We start from the raw sequence: 16,970 nt of genomic DNA on the forward strand, positions 1-16,970 counted from the left end.
AATAACATGCTGTGGAAAGAATTCTCTAATCACTCAATGCCTAATTTGGGTGTGGAAGTGACCTACTGGTAGCTCTGTCATGCTTTACTTTCTGATCATGGTTAACTTAGGGAAGGAAAAACCAAGTACTGATAAGAAAGGGCATCGTGGCTGGTATTTACCGGGCAGTACCTGGAAGAGGATCAAGAGAGCGGTGAGCAAGACACGGAGGAGCCTCATTGTCCTGGAACAGAGGTCCCAGAAGGCCTGGTGGGAAGGATCAAGGACACAGTCAGAAGTCCGAGGAGCTCAGGGCCTCCAGGACCACAGCAGACACGACCTCCTACCCCGGGGCCCTGTGCCTGCCTCGGCAGGAGGAGTGTGACTGCTCTGTCCTTTCTGGCTCCCTGAGCCCCAGCTGTCACTCACCTTGGGTTTGCATAGACCTGGGGTTTCAGATCTGGGGTTGAGGCCCTCCTGTGCCCACATCTATGGAGGCGGCGTCCCCGTGAGGCAGAGGCTGGAGCATCCAAAGCCAGTGGTAGGGCGGGAGTCTGGCTGTTACAAAAGGAGGGTAAAGCCAGCCCCTCATGGGTGAGGAGGTTCATTAGAAAAGATTTAGAGCCCAGTTGATTGGATCTTCAGGGCTACTTGAAAGGAAGATGTAGAATCGTGGTGGGTTATAATCTTCCTAGAGAATCCACATAAAGGGAGAAAGAGTTTGTACTGGTTAAACATTAGTAGAGAAATATATCCAATTATTTCTAGGATTTTATTTTAATGTTTACTTTCATTTAAATCTATCGCAGTTTTTCTGATTATAAAAAATAATACGCATCAGGAAGTTTCAACTAAAAACACCCAGAATTTCAGGTTATAAGTAAATGCAAAAATGAAAGATATTTTAAAAAACCCATAGGCCCACTCTGCAGTTATAACTACTACCTACAATTCAGAATATTTCAGCTCTTTCCCTTTGCAAATGAAATTGTGTAAATATTTATTTTTAATTTAAAACATAGAATCTTACTTCACACTCAATGCCAATGTGTTTTTACCACTTAAATATTATCTTGGAAAAATTTTACATCTGTTCAAATGAATTTGCCTCATAAATCTATGACTATATCTTGAGAAATTTATATAACACTTACTTTTGTATAAATTCCTACAATTGGAATCTCCATATATATATATATATATATATGCATTTTCCAAGTTTTAATGGGTTTTTCCCAATTGCCCATGCTAGAAACTGTTGTACCACTTTATCCTTTTACTGACAATGTTAAAAAGTATATTTGACAGTCAATATTCTCATTAATAGTGGTTTTAAGAATTTTTTCAATTTTTCCAAATTGAATGAGGGAATAATATTTTCTTTTTTGTTTTAATATATTTAAAAAATTGTTTCTGAGGTTGAACATTTTGAAAAATGTTTTTTGGTTATTTTTATCTCTTACACTTTACCCATTTTTCTATTCATATTTCCTTGCTGACTTCTCAGAATACCATGTATATTTAAGGTCACTAATCCTATATTATATGTATTGCAAAAATTGTTTCTGGCTTGCTTTTAGCTGTGTGCTTGCTCATCTAATAGATGAAATTTATAGCTACCCTTAGAGATTACATTTGGTTTTCTTCAAAGATATTTATTAGTATTTTTATCTACTTCTGTCTGTATTCCTGGTTAGTTTCATCCATAATTCTTTCAGGCCTGGAATGGAGGCTCTTCTGAAAACCTATGACAGACAAGTTCCCAGCAGTGACCTGAGAACTGTTGCTTGCACCATCCAGCACTATGAATTTCCTGAGCCCACAGACATGCCCTCGCTCCTACGTGTCTCATATGGAAGGCTAATGTCTGAGTTCACATCTCTGTCCTCTTAGGAAGCCTAGTCTTGCATGGAAGAGAAACAAGGTCATACATGATTGGAAGGAATTGAAAATGATCAGGGCCACCCGGGTGAGCCAAGTATAGCAGGCCATTTGGGGGAGGACAGGGGAACACATTTTGTACACCCACCAGAGCACCTAAACCACACAGCCTGCCTGGCACCTACCTAGTCCTGGTCAGAGACAGTTCTGTTCCTTCTGCTCTTCTGTTTGTCTCTGCCGGAGGCAGCACTAAGTGATCTGAGCTATTAATAACACAGCTCCTCCAGTTCAAGATAATCAAATCTCCCTCTTTAGTCTCTTTCAGAGGGCATGGCTACACTCACTGATTCTCCATTATCAAATAACATTTAAATTATTCCATCAAGTTAAACACAATGTTATTGCTTCATTGAAATTACAGGTTTTACTAAAGAAAAAAAAAAAAAAAAGATATGTGGGTGATTGAGTCTAAGTACTAGATTTCCCTTTAGATGTTTTTGCCTCCTCTTAGTACAACCTTTTGTACTAAGAAACTTACCTTCAGTAAGTTTCTTTCTGGGTCCTTCAGAGTGTTTTTGTAACTTGACACCTAGATATTTCATGGTTTTTCTTTTTGAGCCACATTCTTCTTTCATTACATTTTATAACTGCTACTGTCTGCATAAAAAAAAGCTGTAGATCTGGGATAATAATGCATCACTAGCCCACAAGTTGAACTCTTATTCATTTAGATTTTTTGTGGTTACTTCTCAGTGGTTTTGCAGTTCTAAAATTATAGGTCTGTAAGAATTATCATTAACCTCCTGGGTTCTGAACTGTAGGATTCTTCCTTTCTGCTCTCAATGAAAGACATTGACTCACAATGCCTGGAACTGGCAGAGATCCTCAAAGCCAACTTCCTTACTTCACAGAAGAGGAAATTGTGGCCAAACAAGGTCAAAATCATGTCTAGGCGTTATCCTCTGGTAAATGTCTTTTATGCTGTAAACTCTTTCTCAGTTATGACAATGCAAACATTAACTTGTTTCTATCCATTTCCCCTGTTTTCCTGTTTCTTTGTCCCTTCTTTCTCCTGTCAAAGATCAACTTCCTCAATCTCCAAAAATGAAACAAGGTTTTTCAAAAACAGTTTTTAAAGACACTTGGTGTTTTTTAAATAGATGCTTCCACCTTTTTTTCTTTATGTGTAATTTCTTCTGTAAAAACCTTTGATTTTTCTTCCAGGGCTTGATGAAGAATTTCAACTCATGCATGAAGCACAAGTTGTAGTTTCAGCCAAGATGTCCTTGGGTGGTCAGAAATGACTGTGTCCAGTGAAGAAATGGAGGAATCTTAATGACAACACCAACACCCAGTGCTTCTGCAACCCTGGGATTAAGTCTAGCACTCTTGCAGGGTCAAAATGGAGATGACTGAGTTCATGTCAAGATTTCTGTTTGAAAAGTTAGAGCGAGATAAAAATTCACCTTGGGTCTAGTAATGTGGGCTAATTCTGATTATGGGCCCTGAGTGAAATCTCTGGAGGATGTATGGGCTGTGAGAGAAATTGTCCAAGGCAAGGATGGTTGCTACTTCAAAGGAGAGAAAATAGAAATGGAGGGAAGAAGGGAGGGAGAGAGAGCAGTCACAGAATCTCATAAAGTTCTTCAGTTTTGGGGCCATAAAAGGCCCCAGTCTGCTCCCCACGTGCTCCTCCAGCAGAGCAGGCCAGGGAGCATGTGGCCCTGGGTTAGCACGTCTCTTCTTTGTCGGGTCCTGGCAGCTCTGTTCCCACCCGGCTCTGCTCTGAGGAGCTTACTGACTCCACTCTGACAGGACAGGCCCCACTCTGAGCCCACGTTCTCTCACTAGAGAAACTGAATGATGACCTTGAGTCATGAACGAGTTGGGAGTCCTGTTACTGTCGACCTTGTTTCACCTACAAGACTCCGAGGTCTTGAAAACCCAAGACTGAGTCTCCTCAGCGTTGAGCCCTTAGGTATGAACCAGACGGAGAGTAACTCGAGCCTGGAAACAGGAAGCACCTTTGACAGAACCATAGGAACGTGGGATTCTTCTCCTTCTTCGTCTGTGCCCAGACTTCTGCCATCTGAGCCCGGGGTCCCACGCCTTCCACGCTGGACCCTGAGGGGGCTCACTCATTGCTCCTGAATCAGGGGCTCAGGACCCCCGACCCTGGCCTGCACGCCTCTGCACCCACTCCAGTCTCTGGGTCGTGCTTCCAGTGAGAACAAGAAGGGGCCCTTCAAGCCCTGGACTCTCTGCCTCCGGTCGGTCTGGGGGAGGCACCATACCACGTGCGCACTGGCGGCTTTGGGTCTTGGGCCGCGGTCGGCCGCCAAGAGCCTCCGTTGCGCCCGGAATTGTATTGGGCATGGGCCCGCACAGGGCAGGATTCCCGCAGAGCGCCCCGGACCCTCTCCGCGTGGAGCGCCCTGTGACCCTCCCTGGGACCCTCCCTGCAGCCTCCGGAGGGCGACCTCGAGCGGCAGTTCCCTCCGCGGGGAGCAGTACCACACGGAGGTCAGGAAGACTGAACCCCCGGTGGACTCAGTGCCGGGCCCCGCCACAGCGCGTATCCCGTCCCGCAGCCCCCTCGCTCCCTCAGAAGCAGCCTCAGACACCTCTGGGATGTCATGTGGAAAGATGACGCTGGACTTAGGCTTCGGACCCTCGCTCCAGTCCGGCTCTGCCTCCGAATACAGGTCACGGCCCTTCGCGGCGCCTCCAGGCCCTCATCAGGGAGATGCCAGAGCTGGGTGAGCTTACCCCCAGGGCCCCCCGGTTCTGAGGCGCGTGGCTCCAGGCGCTTCCGAGAGGCACGCGTGCCCGACGCAGAGCGGGGACCAGGGGAGGACGGCCGCTGGCCTGGTCCTCGGGCTCCCGCCTGGGGTCCCCGGAGCCGAGATACTGTCTGCCTGGGTCCTCGGCTTCGCTCCCTCAACCTCCTCTACCTCCTGTGGGCAGTGGGGCCTGAGGAACCTCTCCTTCGTCCTCCAGGGCCTGATCCTGGAGGCGCCCTGACGGCCCGCCATGTTCCCATCACTGGGCGCTAGTGAACCAGAGAAATCACTGAGTGGGCACCTGCGGACGCGCGGTGCCTCCTGGCAGGGACCCAAGGGCCGGCGCCTGGCGTCCGGGGACTCTGTACCCGGGCCTGGCTCATCGGCAGAGACTGCAGGGGACGCGAGGCTGCAAAATGTGGGGGGCTCGTCACCGCCCCTCCTTCTCAGCAAGTTCATGGAGCCAGTCACCGCTAACACCCGAGAGCTGAGCTGCTGGGCGAGTGGAGGGTGTAGGAGGGTCCGAGCACTGCTGCAGTGCCAGGAACACTGAGGACGGGAGGAGATAGAAGGTGGAGAACAGTTCTCTGTGACTCGGTGGCACGGCCTTAGGGCTCAGATGGTCAGATCCCCCTGCAGAAGGGAGGAAATCAAGAGGAAATAGGGCAGCATGCCAGCAAGAAAAAGAGAGAAAACATGTCTGGGGAGACAACACAGTAAATCATAGCTACACGTGCGCTTGAACCATCGCATCAGCGGGGAAGTAGTGGGCAGGGGCGGGGAAGCAAGGACTCAGCTGAGAAGAAGTGAAGAGTCTTGGGGTCTTCAGTACCTTGGTCTGTGGAGGGTGCTTCATCAGGTGCATTTGAAATAGGGAGACATAAAAATGGTTTAGGTTGAAAATGACAAAAATACTTTGGCAATAAAAAGTGTCCATAAAAGGAAATAGCACAACATTGCCTAATTTCACCTTTTTAATCTTCTTTTATTTCCTGATTTCTCTTCTGATTATTATTCAGAACTCTAGACATTTCCTCCATGAAAGAGTGTCATTACTGAGTCTTAGGATTAACTGAGAAAACACCAATTTTAGAGTCAGGAAACCGGGTCTGTGGCTCCAGAGATGCCACTTGCCTCTGGACCCTGGGAAATAAGTAGCCTCTCTTTTCTGGACCTTAGTTTTCTCATCTGGAAAATGCGATGATCACTTAGGTCCCTCCAACTCTGAGATGCTACAGTATTGGATCCCATGGCTCGCACCTGCTGACACTAGGCTCTGATGAATGGTTTCTTAGCAAAAAGATACTTCCTGCACTAAGTAAAAGCCAAATCATCTGCCTCTGGAGAAAATATGTTTGTCCCTCCTGCTTAGTAAAAGGAAGTAAGTTACTCAGAATGTAGGCTTATCTTCCTGCTTCATGTTACACGAGTATAGTAATCTAACATCCTTGAAGTTGCTGGGCAAAGCACCCAAGTGAGAGAAATTACACCAAGATAGGAAACATTCAGATGGGTCCCTTTGGGCATCACCTGGTTCTCAGTTTCTAGCACTCTCCTGGCCTGCATTCCAGGCACAGGGCAGCTTGGCTCACCACCATTCTTCCTGAGACACATTTTCTCTGCTCCCACGATTTCCAGTTCCCAGGCAGAATCAGGTACAAAATGAACAAAGTTTGCTCCCAGAATGCAGGGGCTTTCAGCTGGATCAAACAGATCCACACTGTAACAGTTCATCACTATTCACTGCAGCGAGGAGGAGGGGTCTTAAAGGAAGGAACAGCTGTTCCTGTTCCTATGGTGTGGGGGTGGGAGTAGGGGGAGGGGTTGAGAAAATTTTGCTGTGAGGTCAGTTTTTGATTTATGGTCTAAGGGATGAGTCAGTATTTATGAGGCAGACACACACACAGTGGTGAAGCCAGTCCTGGAAAAAGGGAAATCACAGGGAAAGATAGAAAGGTGTAGATTTCAATGTGAATTTGGGGAGTCATGTGTCCTTTGGCTAAAGAAAAAGGAAACACTGTAGGATATGTAGACTCAGGTTTGGATATTTGAATTTGTCTTGTAAGCAAAGAGAAGAAACTGAAGGACTTTAAATGAGAAAATAACACTGTCAAGCTTGTAATCTGGAAATAACTCGGTAGCTATAAATAGACTGGATTCAGGAAGCGAAGGAAAAGGACTGTTATAAACCCACCATATATAAAACAAATAGCTAGTGGGAAGCTGCTGTATAACACAGGAAGCTCAGCATCAGGAAGGAGAAGAGATGTGCTGACTTGACCATCACATGAGGGAACCACACTGGTAGGAAGCAGTCTGCTTAGGAGGCAGCAGTTGTGAATCTGGTTATGAGAATGGTCATGGTCCATTTGTGTTATTCTCATTGGTTACCCATTGAAAATAGTAACAATCATGCATCATAGGGAGATATCCCTGTAGCCTGGAACCCAATTCTTTCTACTCCCCTACAAAACCTCTTTAAAATTAATTGTACAGGGACAGCCCTGGTGGTCCAGTGATTAAGACTCTGAACTCCCAATACTGGGGCATGGGTTCGATCCCTGCTCAGGGAACTAGATCCCACATGCCACAACTAAGAGTTCACGTGTCACAACTAAAGATTCTACATGCAACAGCTAAGAGCCGGCACAAATTAAAAAACAAACAAACAAAAAAATAGAATCAATATAAAGCAAGCAGTTAAATACAGTAAATTAAGAAAAACAGCACAGGAATATTTCACCTGGACAAAGATGAGTCATCATCAAACAGAAACCACTCAGAATCTCTCCAAAGATTCTGAAAGAAAAAGGAGGTGGTGGGGACCAGGGAAGGGGGGCAGGGAGAAGACAGGAAGGTGTGCAGGGAGCTTGGAGAGAATCACACGCCACACGTGGGCACAGACGTAGACACACCTGGGGGCCACAACTGGGGAAATTCATTTCTTGTTGCTTTGGTTTTCTTTGAAAACCTGGCATGACGTCTCGCAGCTGAGAGTGGGCGTGGGGAGCTGATAGGAGCTTTCTAGGAGAAGGTGCCAAGTGAAGCAGTCATGTGGAGTGAAGGCAAGCAGAGGGGAAGGGAAGGAGGCATCCAAGCAGGGCCAGTGGGGAGATAGGACCCACTGTGCATGAGGCGTCCTGAAAACAGGCTGAATCCGGGGGCGTGCAAAGGGGCTTAGCAGCATCAGGTCAAGGATTCTAGGTTCTTCATCTACAAAGGGTTGAGCCAGTAAGACAGGAGGTAGAAGTTGAGAGCAGTTGCTTAAAATTGAGATTACAGAGGGTTCGCAGGTCCTGGCTGAGAGGGTTTTGTTTGTGTGTTTTCCCTTCTTTACACCAACTGTGTGTCCAGGGCTTCAGCTCAGTTCTGATACTAACCACCCCAGAAGGAGGGGCAGCCTCACAGGTATGATCCCAGTTCCACAAGACTATCCCCACTTCAGATGCCAACTCTTGGGTCCCCAGCTCCCCCACACTTCTGCTCGACTTGACTACAAACTCAGGAATCCCAGTACCTCCCCCTTCAGGTTGTATGATTTGCTAGACTGACTCACAGAACTCCAGAAAACGCCAGAGGAAGGGCCAGGCCACGGCCCCCTCCCCAGGCTCCTTTGTTTTAGAAACCTTGGTTGATTTCTTTAACTGGCCATTTGGGTCACTTGTTGGTTTGTTTCTCTTCCTACACTTTAAATTCTCCCTCGTATGTTTTAAATTCACCAATAGTGCATCCTTGAATGGAGAAGGCACTGGCAACCCACTCTAGTATTCTTGCCTGGAAAATCCCATCAACGGGGGAGCCTGGTGGGCTGCCTTCTATGGGATCGCACAGAGTCGGACATGATTGATGCGACTTAGCAGCAGCAGCAGCAGCAGTAGCAGCATCCTTGAAAACCCAGACCCCCAACCCTATACCTGAACAATAACAAAAGCCTAGGCCCTCCATACATTCTCTCCCTACCTGACACCATGTTAGAGAGAGTGTGCTGTGTAAGTTTTAGGTCTCCTAAGCAAAAGCGTCTATTTTTTTTTCTGTTTTCATAGCTTCCTGAGTGCATCAGACCCACACCATGGTAGGAAGGTGTGCTGTGTAAGTTTTAGGTCTCCTAAGCAAAAAGCCTCTATTTCTTTTCTTTTTTCAGAGCTTCCTGAGAGCATCAGACCCACAGGGGGCAGTCTGACCACAACACTGGTGATTCACAGGCTGAGAATAACAGAAAATAGTGCAGGCCACCCTGGGCTCCCTTTGCCTCCCCGGTAGTGCCTCCAGCTCCCTGGGGCAGAGGCCACATGCGTAATCTGAGCCCAGTAAATGACCAAGCCCTTCTTGGTTCTCAGTGTTGGCTCCATAGTCACTGAGGCAACAGACTTTATGGAGTACCTGTCAGGAGCCAAACACAGACAAGTTCTTGGTCCCTTCCCCCTCCCAGAGGTCACTGTTGTTGTTCTTGTTATTGTTCAGTTGCTTTCCCAGTCATGTCTAACTCTGTGACCCCACAGATTGCAGCACTCCAGGCTCCTCTGTCCTTCACTATCTCCTGGAGTTTGCTCAAATTCATGTCCATGAGACTGTGATGCCATCCAACCATCTCATCCTCTGCCACCTCCTTCTCATGCCCTCCATCTTTCCAAGCATCAGGGTCTTTTCCAGTGAGTTGGCTCTTTGCATCAGGTGGGCAAAGCGTCAGAGCTCGAGTATTAGGCTTCCAATGAATATTCTGGGTTGATTTCCCTTAGGATTGACTGGTTTGATCTCCTTGTAGTCCAAGGGACTAATGCCCATCATTCAGTGAAGATGAGGGTAAATGTTATTTAATGGTAAACTACAATGAAAAACCATGTGAGTTGAGAACTACTGGCATTAAACTATGGGAACTAATCAGAACTACTGGAATATAAAGCCAGAGGTCCATGCACTGCTAAGAATGTGTCCTGACCCCACCACCCAGATTCCACAGAGTTCTGTAGGCGGGATGAGCAGGAGAGGGTCGGAGAGGAGGAGGGGAGGGGGTTAAGGTCACTTGGGGCTGGATGGGGCCATCCCATAGTTTGACAGGGATGCGGGTTCCAGCTGGACACTCAGGATCTGTGCTCCTCACTCTATGCAAGCTCTGCATCAATTGAAAATTGGCAAAGACAAAATGCAGGGTTTGTAATAAAAAGAGCCCTTTAGGTCTCATTTTAAAATGGGTAAATGGGCCGGACAGGAGGGACAGAGGACCACTCCCATGTGTCCCCTCACCTATAAGGGACCACAAATGCTGTCCATCTCAAAGCTCCTAACAGCTGGAAACCCACACTGTGAGGGAAAGGGGAGACAAGACAGAGAAGAGCGAACCTGAGAACCTCCCTGTGGTGCTTCATCTCACGTATGGACGCGGCTGGGCCTTGGTGCCCGGATATTTGGCCAAATGTCATTCTGGGTGTTCCTGTGAGGATGTTTGGAAATGAGACCTACGTTTAAATCAGTGGACTTTGGTAAAGCAGGTTATTATTACCCCTGCATGACATGGGTGGGCCTCATCCAATCAGTTGAAGGCCTGAACAAAGACTGACTTCCCCGCAAAGGGAAGGAATTCTGCCGGCAGCCAGCCTTCAGATTTGAACTCCAGAATCAGCTCCTCCCTGAGTCCTGCTGGTCTACTGAAGTGGCACTGGATCTGTTTGTTTTTGGGGGGACTTGCCAAAATGTTTGTTTGTTTTGGGACTTACTTTCATAATGGTGTGAGATGATTCCTTAAAGAAATGGGTTATTTCTGTCGAGAACCCTGACTGACTCACGAGCAAATGTGGACAAGTGAAGAGGAAAAAGATGGGAGGCAACCCCCAGAAAGCCTCACAGGGATGGGCTGTGGGTGGCTACACTCTGAAGTAACTTTTCCTGGGTTGCAGAACCTTTTGAGAACACCCTGACCCCGTCCCCCCTACACCGCACCCCCCAACACAGACACAAAACAGTCTTGGAAAATTTCAAAGTTTCTTCACCAAAACTTGGCCACAGACTTCAGTGGAGGTTGCGTTAGCATGATGTGGACCCTGTGTTTTTGCAACTCTGCAATAACTGACACAGAGACACAGCTGGTGGGAGAAATGAACAGAATCTAAGAAACACAGAGCAAGAAGGGTGGCCCCAAATGCCAGGGCCATGAAGCCGGAAGTGGGGGTTGAGGATGGTCAGAGGACTGGGGAGTCCGAGGAGGCTCAGGAGGCAGCCACTCGTGGGGAGCGCAGGGCTCAGGGAAGAGTTTCCGCAGAGACCCTGGGTGATGATGGCGGGTCTCTGGGAAGCCCCGCCGACCGATGGCCACGTGGTTTGCATTGCTTCCTTCCTCTCATGGTCCATCAGAATAGACCTCCACCCCTGAGTCCCTCTGAGCAGAGTGGACAGAGCTCCTGTTCCTAAGGTCTTACCTCCCGCCTGAAGATGCTGGGTAAAATAAATGAGGTGGTACAGGTAGCTCACTGGAACCACCATCTACACAAGCTTGGAGCTGGGTCACCTCTCCTTTAGCAGTTTCCCCTCCACAAGATGAGACAGGCTGAGGATATAGAAAGAGGGTGAGAAAGAGGAGGGGAGGGAAAGGGAGAGAAGCAAAAGGAGCCAGAGCGATGGAAACCTGCTCATAGAACCTGCATCACTGCCCCTGAAACGTGCAGGAAAAGTACAGGAAAGCTCAAAGGGGCTGGGATCTTCAGCAGGAACTAAAGCAAGGGGCATCATTCAGGAACATGCAGCTCCAGGAGAGAACAGGAATCTTGCCGAGGTGAGGGGAGTTGTTTACCTGAGTATATTCAGGGTTACAATATTATCTCAGGAAGAAAGGGCACACACTCAAAGACAAGAGCTTGGACCCCACATTCAGCATTAAAAAAAAAAAAAGGACTGTGATGGGACTGTATACTGCCCTCCTACAGTACACAACTAAGGAACCAGGCAAAACCTGTGAAACTACTGATTCAGACTCTAGCACAAGCAGTCCAGGACTGTAATTGAGGAGAGAAGAAAACAAGTGAGGTGAGGGACTTCCCTGGCGGTCTGGTGGCTGGGATTCTGTGCTCCCAAAGCAGGGGGCCTGGTTCCACCCCTGGTCAAGGAACTAGATCCCACATGCTGCATCTAAGATCCTGCCTGCCATGATTAAGGTCCAAGGAAGCCAAATTAATGAATTAGCTAATTAAATGTTATGTGCTTAACCATTTATAAAAAAAGAAAAGAAAAGAAAAGTAAACAAGTGAAGTGAGACTTATGACATCTCCAGCCTCTACAGATTTCCAGGCCTAAAGCTCAGGCAACAAGAACCCAAATAGACCAACAATTCTTCTGAGTCGAAGAGAGTGGGGTCAAAGTTCAGAGAGTGCAGGCATCTTCACTTCTGGACAGAAAACCAGCAGTGGGCGTCGGAATCAGGGGTGTGTGCCTGTGTGCTAAGTTGCTGCAGTTGTGTCCGACTCTGCTACTCTGTGGACTGTGGAGGTGCTGACCTTTTGTGACCCCATGGACTGTAGCCTGCCTGTGTAGCCTGCCCAAAATCTCTGTGCTTTTCATTCAATTCTAAAACTGCTCTGAGAAATGAAGTCTTTGATACTGGATGGAATTTTGGTTCAGCTTGATGGGATAAAGTGTGATGCTAAGATTCTAGACCCTGTCTTAAGGAGAGAGATCGTCATTTCAGTAAAAAAAAATAAAAAAAAATAAAAAAATAAAAGAATCAGATATAAACTACCTATAAAAAATCCACCTGAGACATCAAATATAAAGGCAAGTGGATTTAAAATGAAAGGATGGAAACAGATCTGCTGTGGTCATTGTTTAGACCCTCAGTTGTGTACACCACTCTTGAGATCCCCATGGAATCATCCAGTCAAGATTACTGCAGTGTGTCGCCATGCCCTCCTTTGGGGAATCTCCCTGACCCAGGGATGAAAACCATGTCTCTGCATCTCAGGCAGATTCTTTACTGTTGAGCCGACAGATATGCTATGGAAACATTAATTTAAAGAAAACATGGTAGGCTGTATTGGTTAATTCACAGGCTTCCTGGTGGCTGAGATGGTAAAGGATCTGTCTCCAATGCGGGAGACCTGGTTTGATCCCTGGTTTGGGAAGATGCCCTGGAGGAGGGCATGGCAACCCACTCCAGTATTCTTGCCTGGAGAATCCCCATGGACAGAGGAGCCTGGCAGACTACAGTCTATGGGGTCACAAAGGGTCAGATATGCCTGAGTGACTAAGCACAGCACAATCAAGTAACTTTTAGGACAAGGAACAGATATGGAGAGGGGTATTTATCCTAATGAAAAAATGTTTAATTCATCAAGAATACATATGAATACTGAATCAGAAGGTACTTAGCAAAGGAATTTTAAAATTCTTAAAGAAAACTTACAGGAATCATCGGAGAGACAAATTAGCAGTTACAGTTGGATTTCCCTGACAATCCAGTGGTTAAGATTCCAAGTTTTCAATGCAGGGGGCACAGGTTCCATCCCTGGTTGAGCAAGTAAGATCTCTTATACCACACACAAAATTCAATGCAAGGTAGATTAAAGGTTTACAAAAATCACAAAACTCCTGAAACCACAAAACTCCTAAAAGAAAGCATAGGAGAAAAGTTCTTTGGCATGGACCTCCACAAGGATGGTTTTGAGTTTGACACCAAAAGCACAAGCCACAAAAAGAAAGCTAAATGGTAGGATCCATCAAACTGAAAAGCTTCTGCACAGCAAAGGAAACAATGAACAAACTGAAAAAAGGATGCTCTTTTAATGGTCCAGTGATCTCTGAGGCTGGAGGAGATGGCAGCAGTGTTGAGGGAAAAAGTGGGGTGAGAGAGGATGGTCACATCCAGGTCACGTCCGAGTCCCTGGGATGGCCGCCGAATGTGGGGACTTGGCTTCACACAGGCAGGGCTTAAGAGCGAGTCATGGTGAAGGAAGGTCAATCCAGGGAGGAAACATGCTACACGGAGAGTGTGGGCCATCTTGGAAGGCAAGCTCAGCCCCAGGGTATGGGGCTGTTGGTGTTTATAGGGGTGGGTCATTTCATAGGCTAATGAGTGCGAGGAGTATTCCAGCTATTTTGTGGAAAGGGTTAGGATTTCCAGGAACTGGGTCAGCACCTACTTTTTGACCTTTATGGTCAGCCTTGGAATTGTCACGGTGCCTCTGGGTGTGTCACCTAGCTGCCGTGTTACAAAGGGATTTAAAAAAATATATTTACTTCAGGTCTTAGTTGCGGTATGCAGGATATTCATCTCAGCACACTGGCTTAGTCACCTCACGGCATTTGGAGAAGGAAATGGCAACCCACTGCAGTATTCTTGCCTAGAAAATTCCATGGACAGAGGAGCCTGGTGGCCCAAGGTCAATGGGGTCGCAAAGATTTGGACACGACTGAGCGACTTCACTTTCTTTCTTTCATGTGGAATCCTAGTGCCCAGGCTAGACACTGAATCCACATCCCCTGCACTGCAAGGCAGATTCTTAACCACTGGACCACCAGGGAGGTCTCCATCATTCTTTTAAAAGTTGTGCCCTGCCCAATTCCGATCTCATTAGCACCAGATAGCTGGCATTTGACAGCGCTATTCAAGCTTTCTCGTTATAGGAGAATGTCCTGGTAAAGCTCTCAGGACACTGTGGAGACTGCAGGAGGCAGGCAGGAACATTGAAAGAGAGGTCGATTTTGCTCCAAGTTACATCACTGCCACTTAGTAGACCGCGGCCTTGGACACAACTTTTTGTTGGATTTGCAGCCAATTTTAATTGACTGTTTAAGTCAGTTTTGCCTGTGGCCTCAGACATGGCTTTCTAGTCCTTGGGACCATCTTGTATAAACCTTGGGGCATACCTACCTGGTGAGTTTGTTTAGGGGAATTCAAAGAGATAATTTGAATAAAAGTGGCCAGCTACTGAGCAAGGCTCATTGCAAAATATAATTGTGGGACAAATTCAAAGAAGAAACTAGTAAAAGTGTCAGTGGGAGAGCACAGCATTAGACCCAGCCCTGGTCCCCTTCTGAGGGCAGGTCCCCACGTGACTGTCAGAAGCCATGGCGCCCGCCCGGTCCATAGGACAAGGGAACTGGGGACAATGTCCTCTGCCCATTAACACCGAGGACTCTGCGCTGAGAACACCTGTTTGTGGAGTCATAGATGTGAAGTGCTTTGTTCTTCAAAACCTTATCTGTAGGACTGGGACACCCCTTCTTGCCTGAGGAACTGAGGTGCTTTGCTGGAAAGAGCCTGCCTCAATTTCTGACTCACAGGTTAAGGGTTTGGGGACACAGCATTTATCTTCCCTTTAAAGAATGAAACCATGAGTTACCTCTGGGCCCAGGCATGAAGAAACCATGATCCACATGGCCTTGTTTGGCTTTGAACCTAGGAAAACGAACAATTCATGTAGGCTTGCCCTAAAATTACCCCTTCCCTCTATCCTATATGAACTCATCTCTGGTTTCTGGTGAGCCACGCCATGGTTTCTTGGGTGTGTGACCTCCTTGCTGAGGCAACAGGACCCTTCCCTGATGGACAGAGATGCCCCTGGGTGCTAACTCCAGGATTAATATAGCTGCAAAGGACTCATCTTTAAACCTTGCCAAGGAAAAATAAGCCACTGCAATTGTGCAGTTCCTGACAAGGGCTCTTTTCCAACTGGTGAGGAACCATGGCAAGAAACTCCCTTGAAACTCACCATGGCACCCTGACCCCTTTTGGAAACGCCCTTCTATGAAAAGTCATGCCTGGTCTTGCACATTAAACTGCATCATCAGCTTCCTTAAAGAAAAAAAAAATCTGCTGTGCTACAAACCATAGATCACTAAAACACACCAATTTTTATTTTGTTTATTTATTTAGGCTGTGCTAGGTTGTAGAAAATTGTGAAAGAGATGGGAATACCAGACCACATGACCTGCCTCTTGAGAAACCTATATGTAGATCAGGAACCAACAGTTAGAACTGGACACGGAACAACAGACTGGTTCCAAATAGGAAAAGGAGTACGTCAAGGCTGTATATTGTCACCCTGCTTATTTAACTTATATGCAGAGTACATCATGAGAAATGCTGGGCTGGAAGAAGCACAAGCTGGAATCAAGATTGCCAGGAGAAATATCAATAACCTCAGATATGCAGATGACACCACCCTTATAGCAGAAAGTGAAGAGGAACTAAAAAGCCTCTTGATGAAGGTGAAAGAGGAGAGTGAAATAATTGGCTTAAAGCTCAGCATTCAGAAAGCTAATATCAAGGCATCTGCTTCCATCACTTCATGGGAAATAGATGGTGAAACAGTGGAAACACTGTCAGACTTTATTTATTTGGGCTCCAAAATCACTGCAGATGGTGGCTGCAGCCATGAAATTAAAAGACACTTACCCCTTGGAAGGAAAATTATGACCAACCTAGATAGCATATTAAAAAGCAGAGACATTACTTTGCCAACATAGGTCCGTCTAGTCAAAACTATGGTTTTTCCAGTGGTCATGTATGGATATGAGAGTTGGACTGCGAAGAAAGCTGAGTGCCGAAGAATTGATGCTTTTGAACCGTGGTGTTGGACAAGATTCTTGAGAGTCCCTTTGACAGCAAGGAGATCCAACCAGTCCATTCTAAAGATCAGTCCTGGGTGTTCTTTGGAAGGAATGATGCTAAAGCTGAGAGTCCAATACTTTGGCCACCTCATGTGAAGAGTTGACTCATTGGAAAAGTCCCTGATACTGCGAGGGATTGGGGGCAGGAGGAGAAGGGGACAACAGAGGATGAGATGGCTGGATGGATTCATGGACTCGTTGAATGTGAGTTTGAGTGAACTCCGGGAGTTGGTGATGGACAGGGAGGCCTGGCATGCTGCTGTTTATGGGGTAGCAAAGAGTCTGACACGACTGAGCGACTGAACTTAACTGAACAGAGGTTGTAGTTGTGGCATGTGGGATCTAGTTACCTGATGTGCTGTGCTTGGGAGTACAGAGTCTTACCCACTCTTACCACTCTTACCCACTCTTCAAGGAAGTCCCGTAAAACAGCATTTTTATTTATTTATTTTAACATGAAAAAAGCACATTTTATTGCACTTAAGTTATAAGAAAATAAAATTTCAAAACAGCATTGTTAAAAATTACTTTCAAAAAAACTTTGAATTGGAGGATAGCTGATTAATAATGTTGTGATAGTTTCAGGTGGACAGCAAAGAGACTCAGCCGTGCATATACATGTATCCATTCTGCCCCAAACTTCCTTTCCATCCAAGCTGTCACATAACATTAAGCAGAATTCGCTGAAAAACAGCATTTTCAATGAAGAGACACAGTAGACAATGATTCAGT

The sequence above is a fragment of the Bos indicus genome, chromosome 27 (assembly GCF_029378745.1).
Source record: "Bos indicus isolate NIAB-ARS_2022 breed Sahiwal x Tharparkar chromosome 27, NIAB-ARS_B.indTharparkar_mat_pri_1.0, whole genome shotgun sequence".
Taxonomy (NCBI): Eukaryota; Metazoa; Chordata; class Mammalia; order Artiodactyla; family Bovidae; genus Bos; species Bos indicus.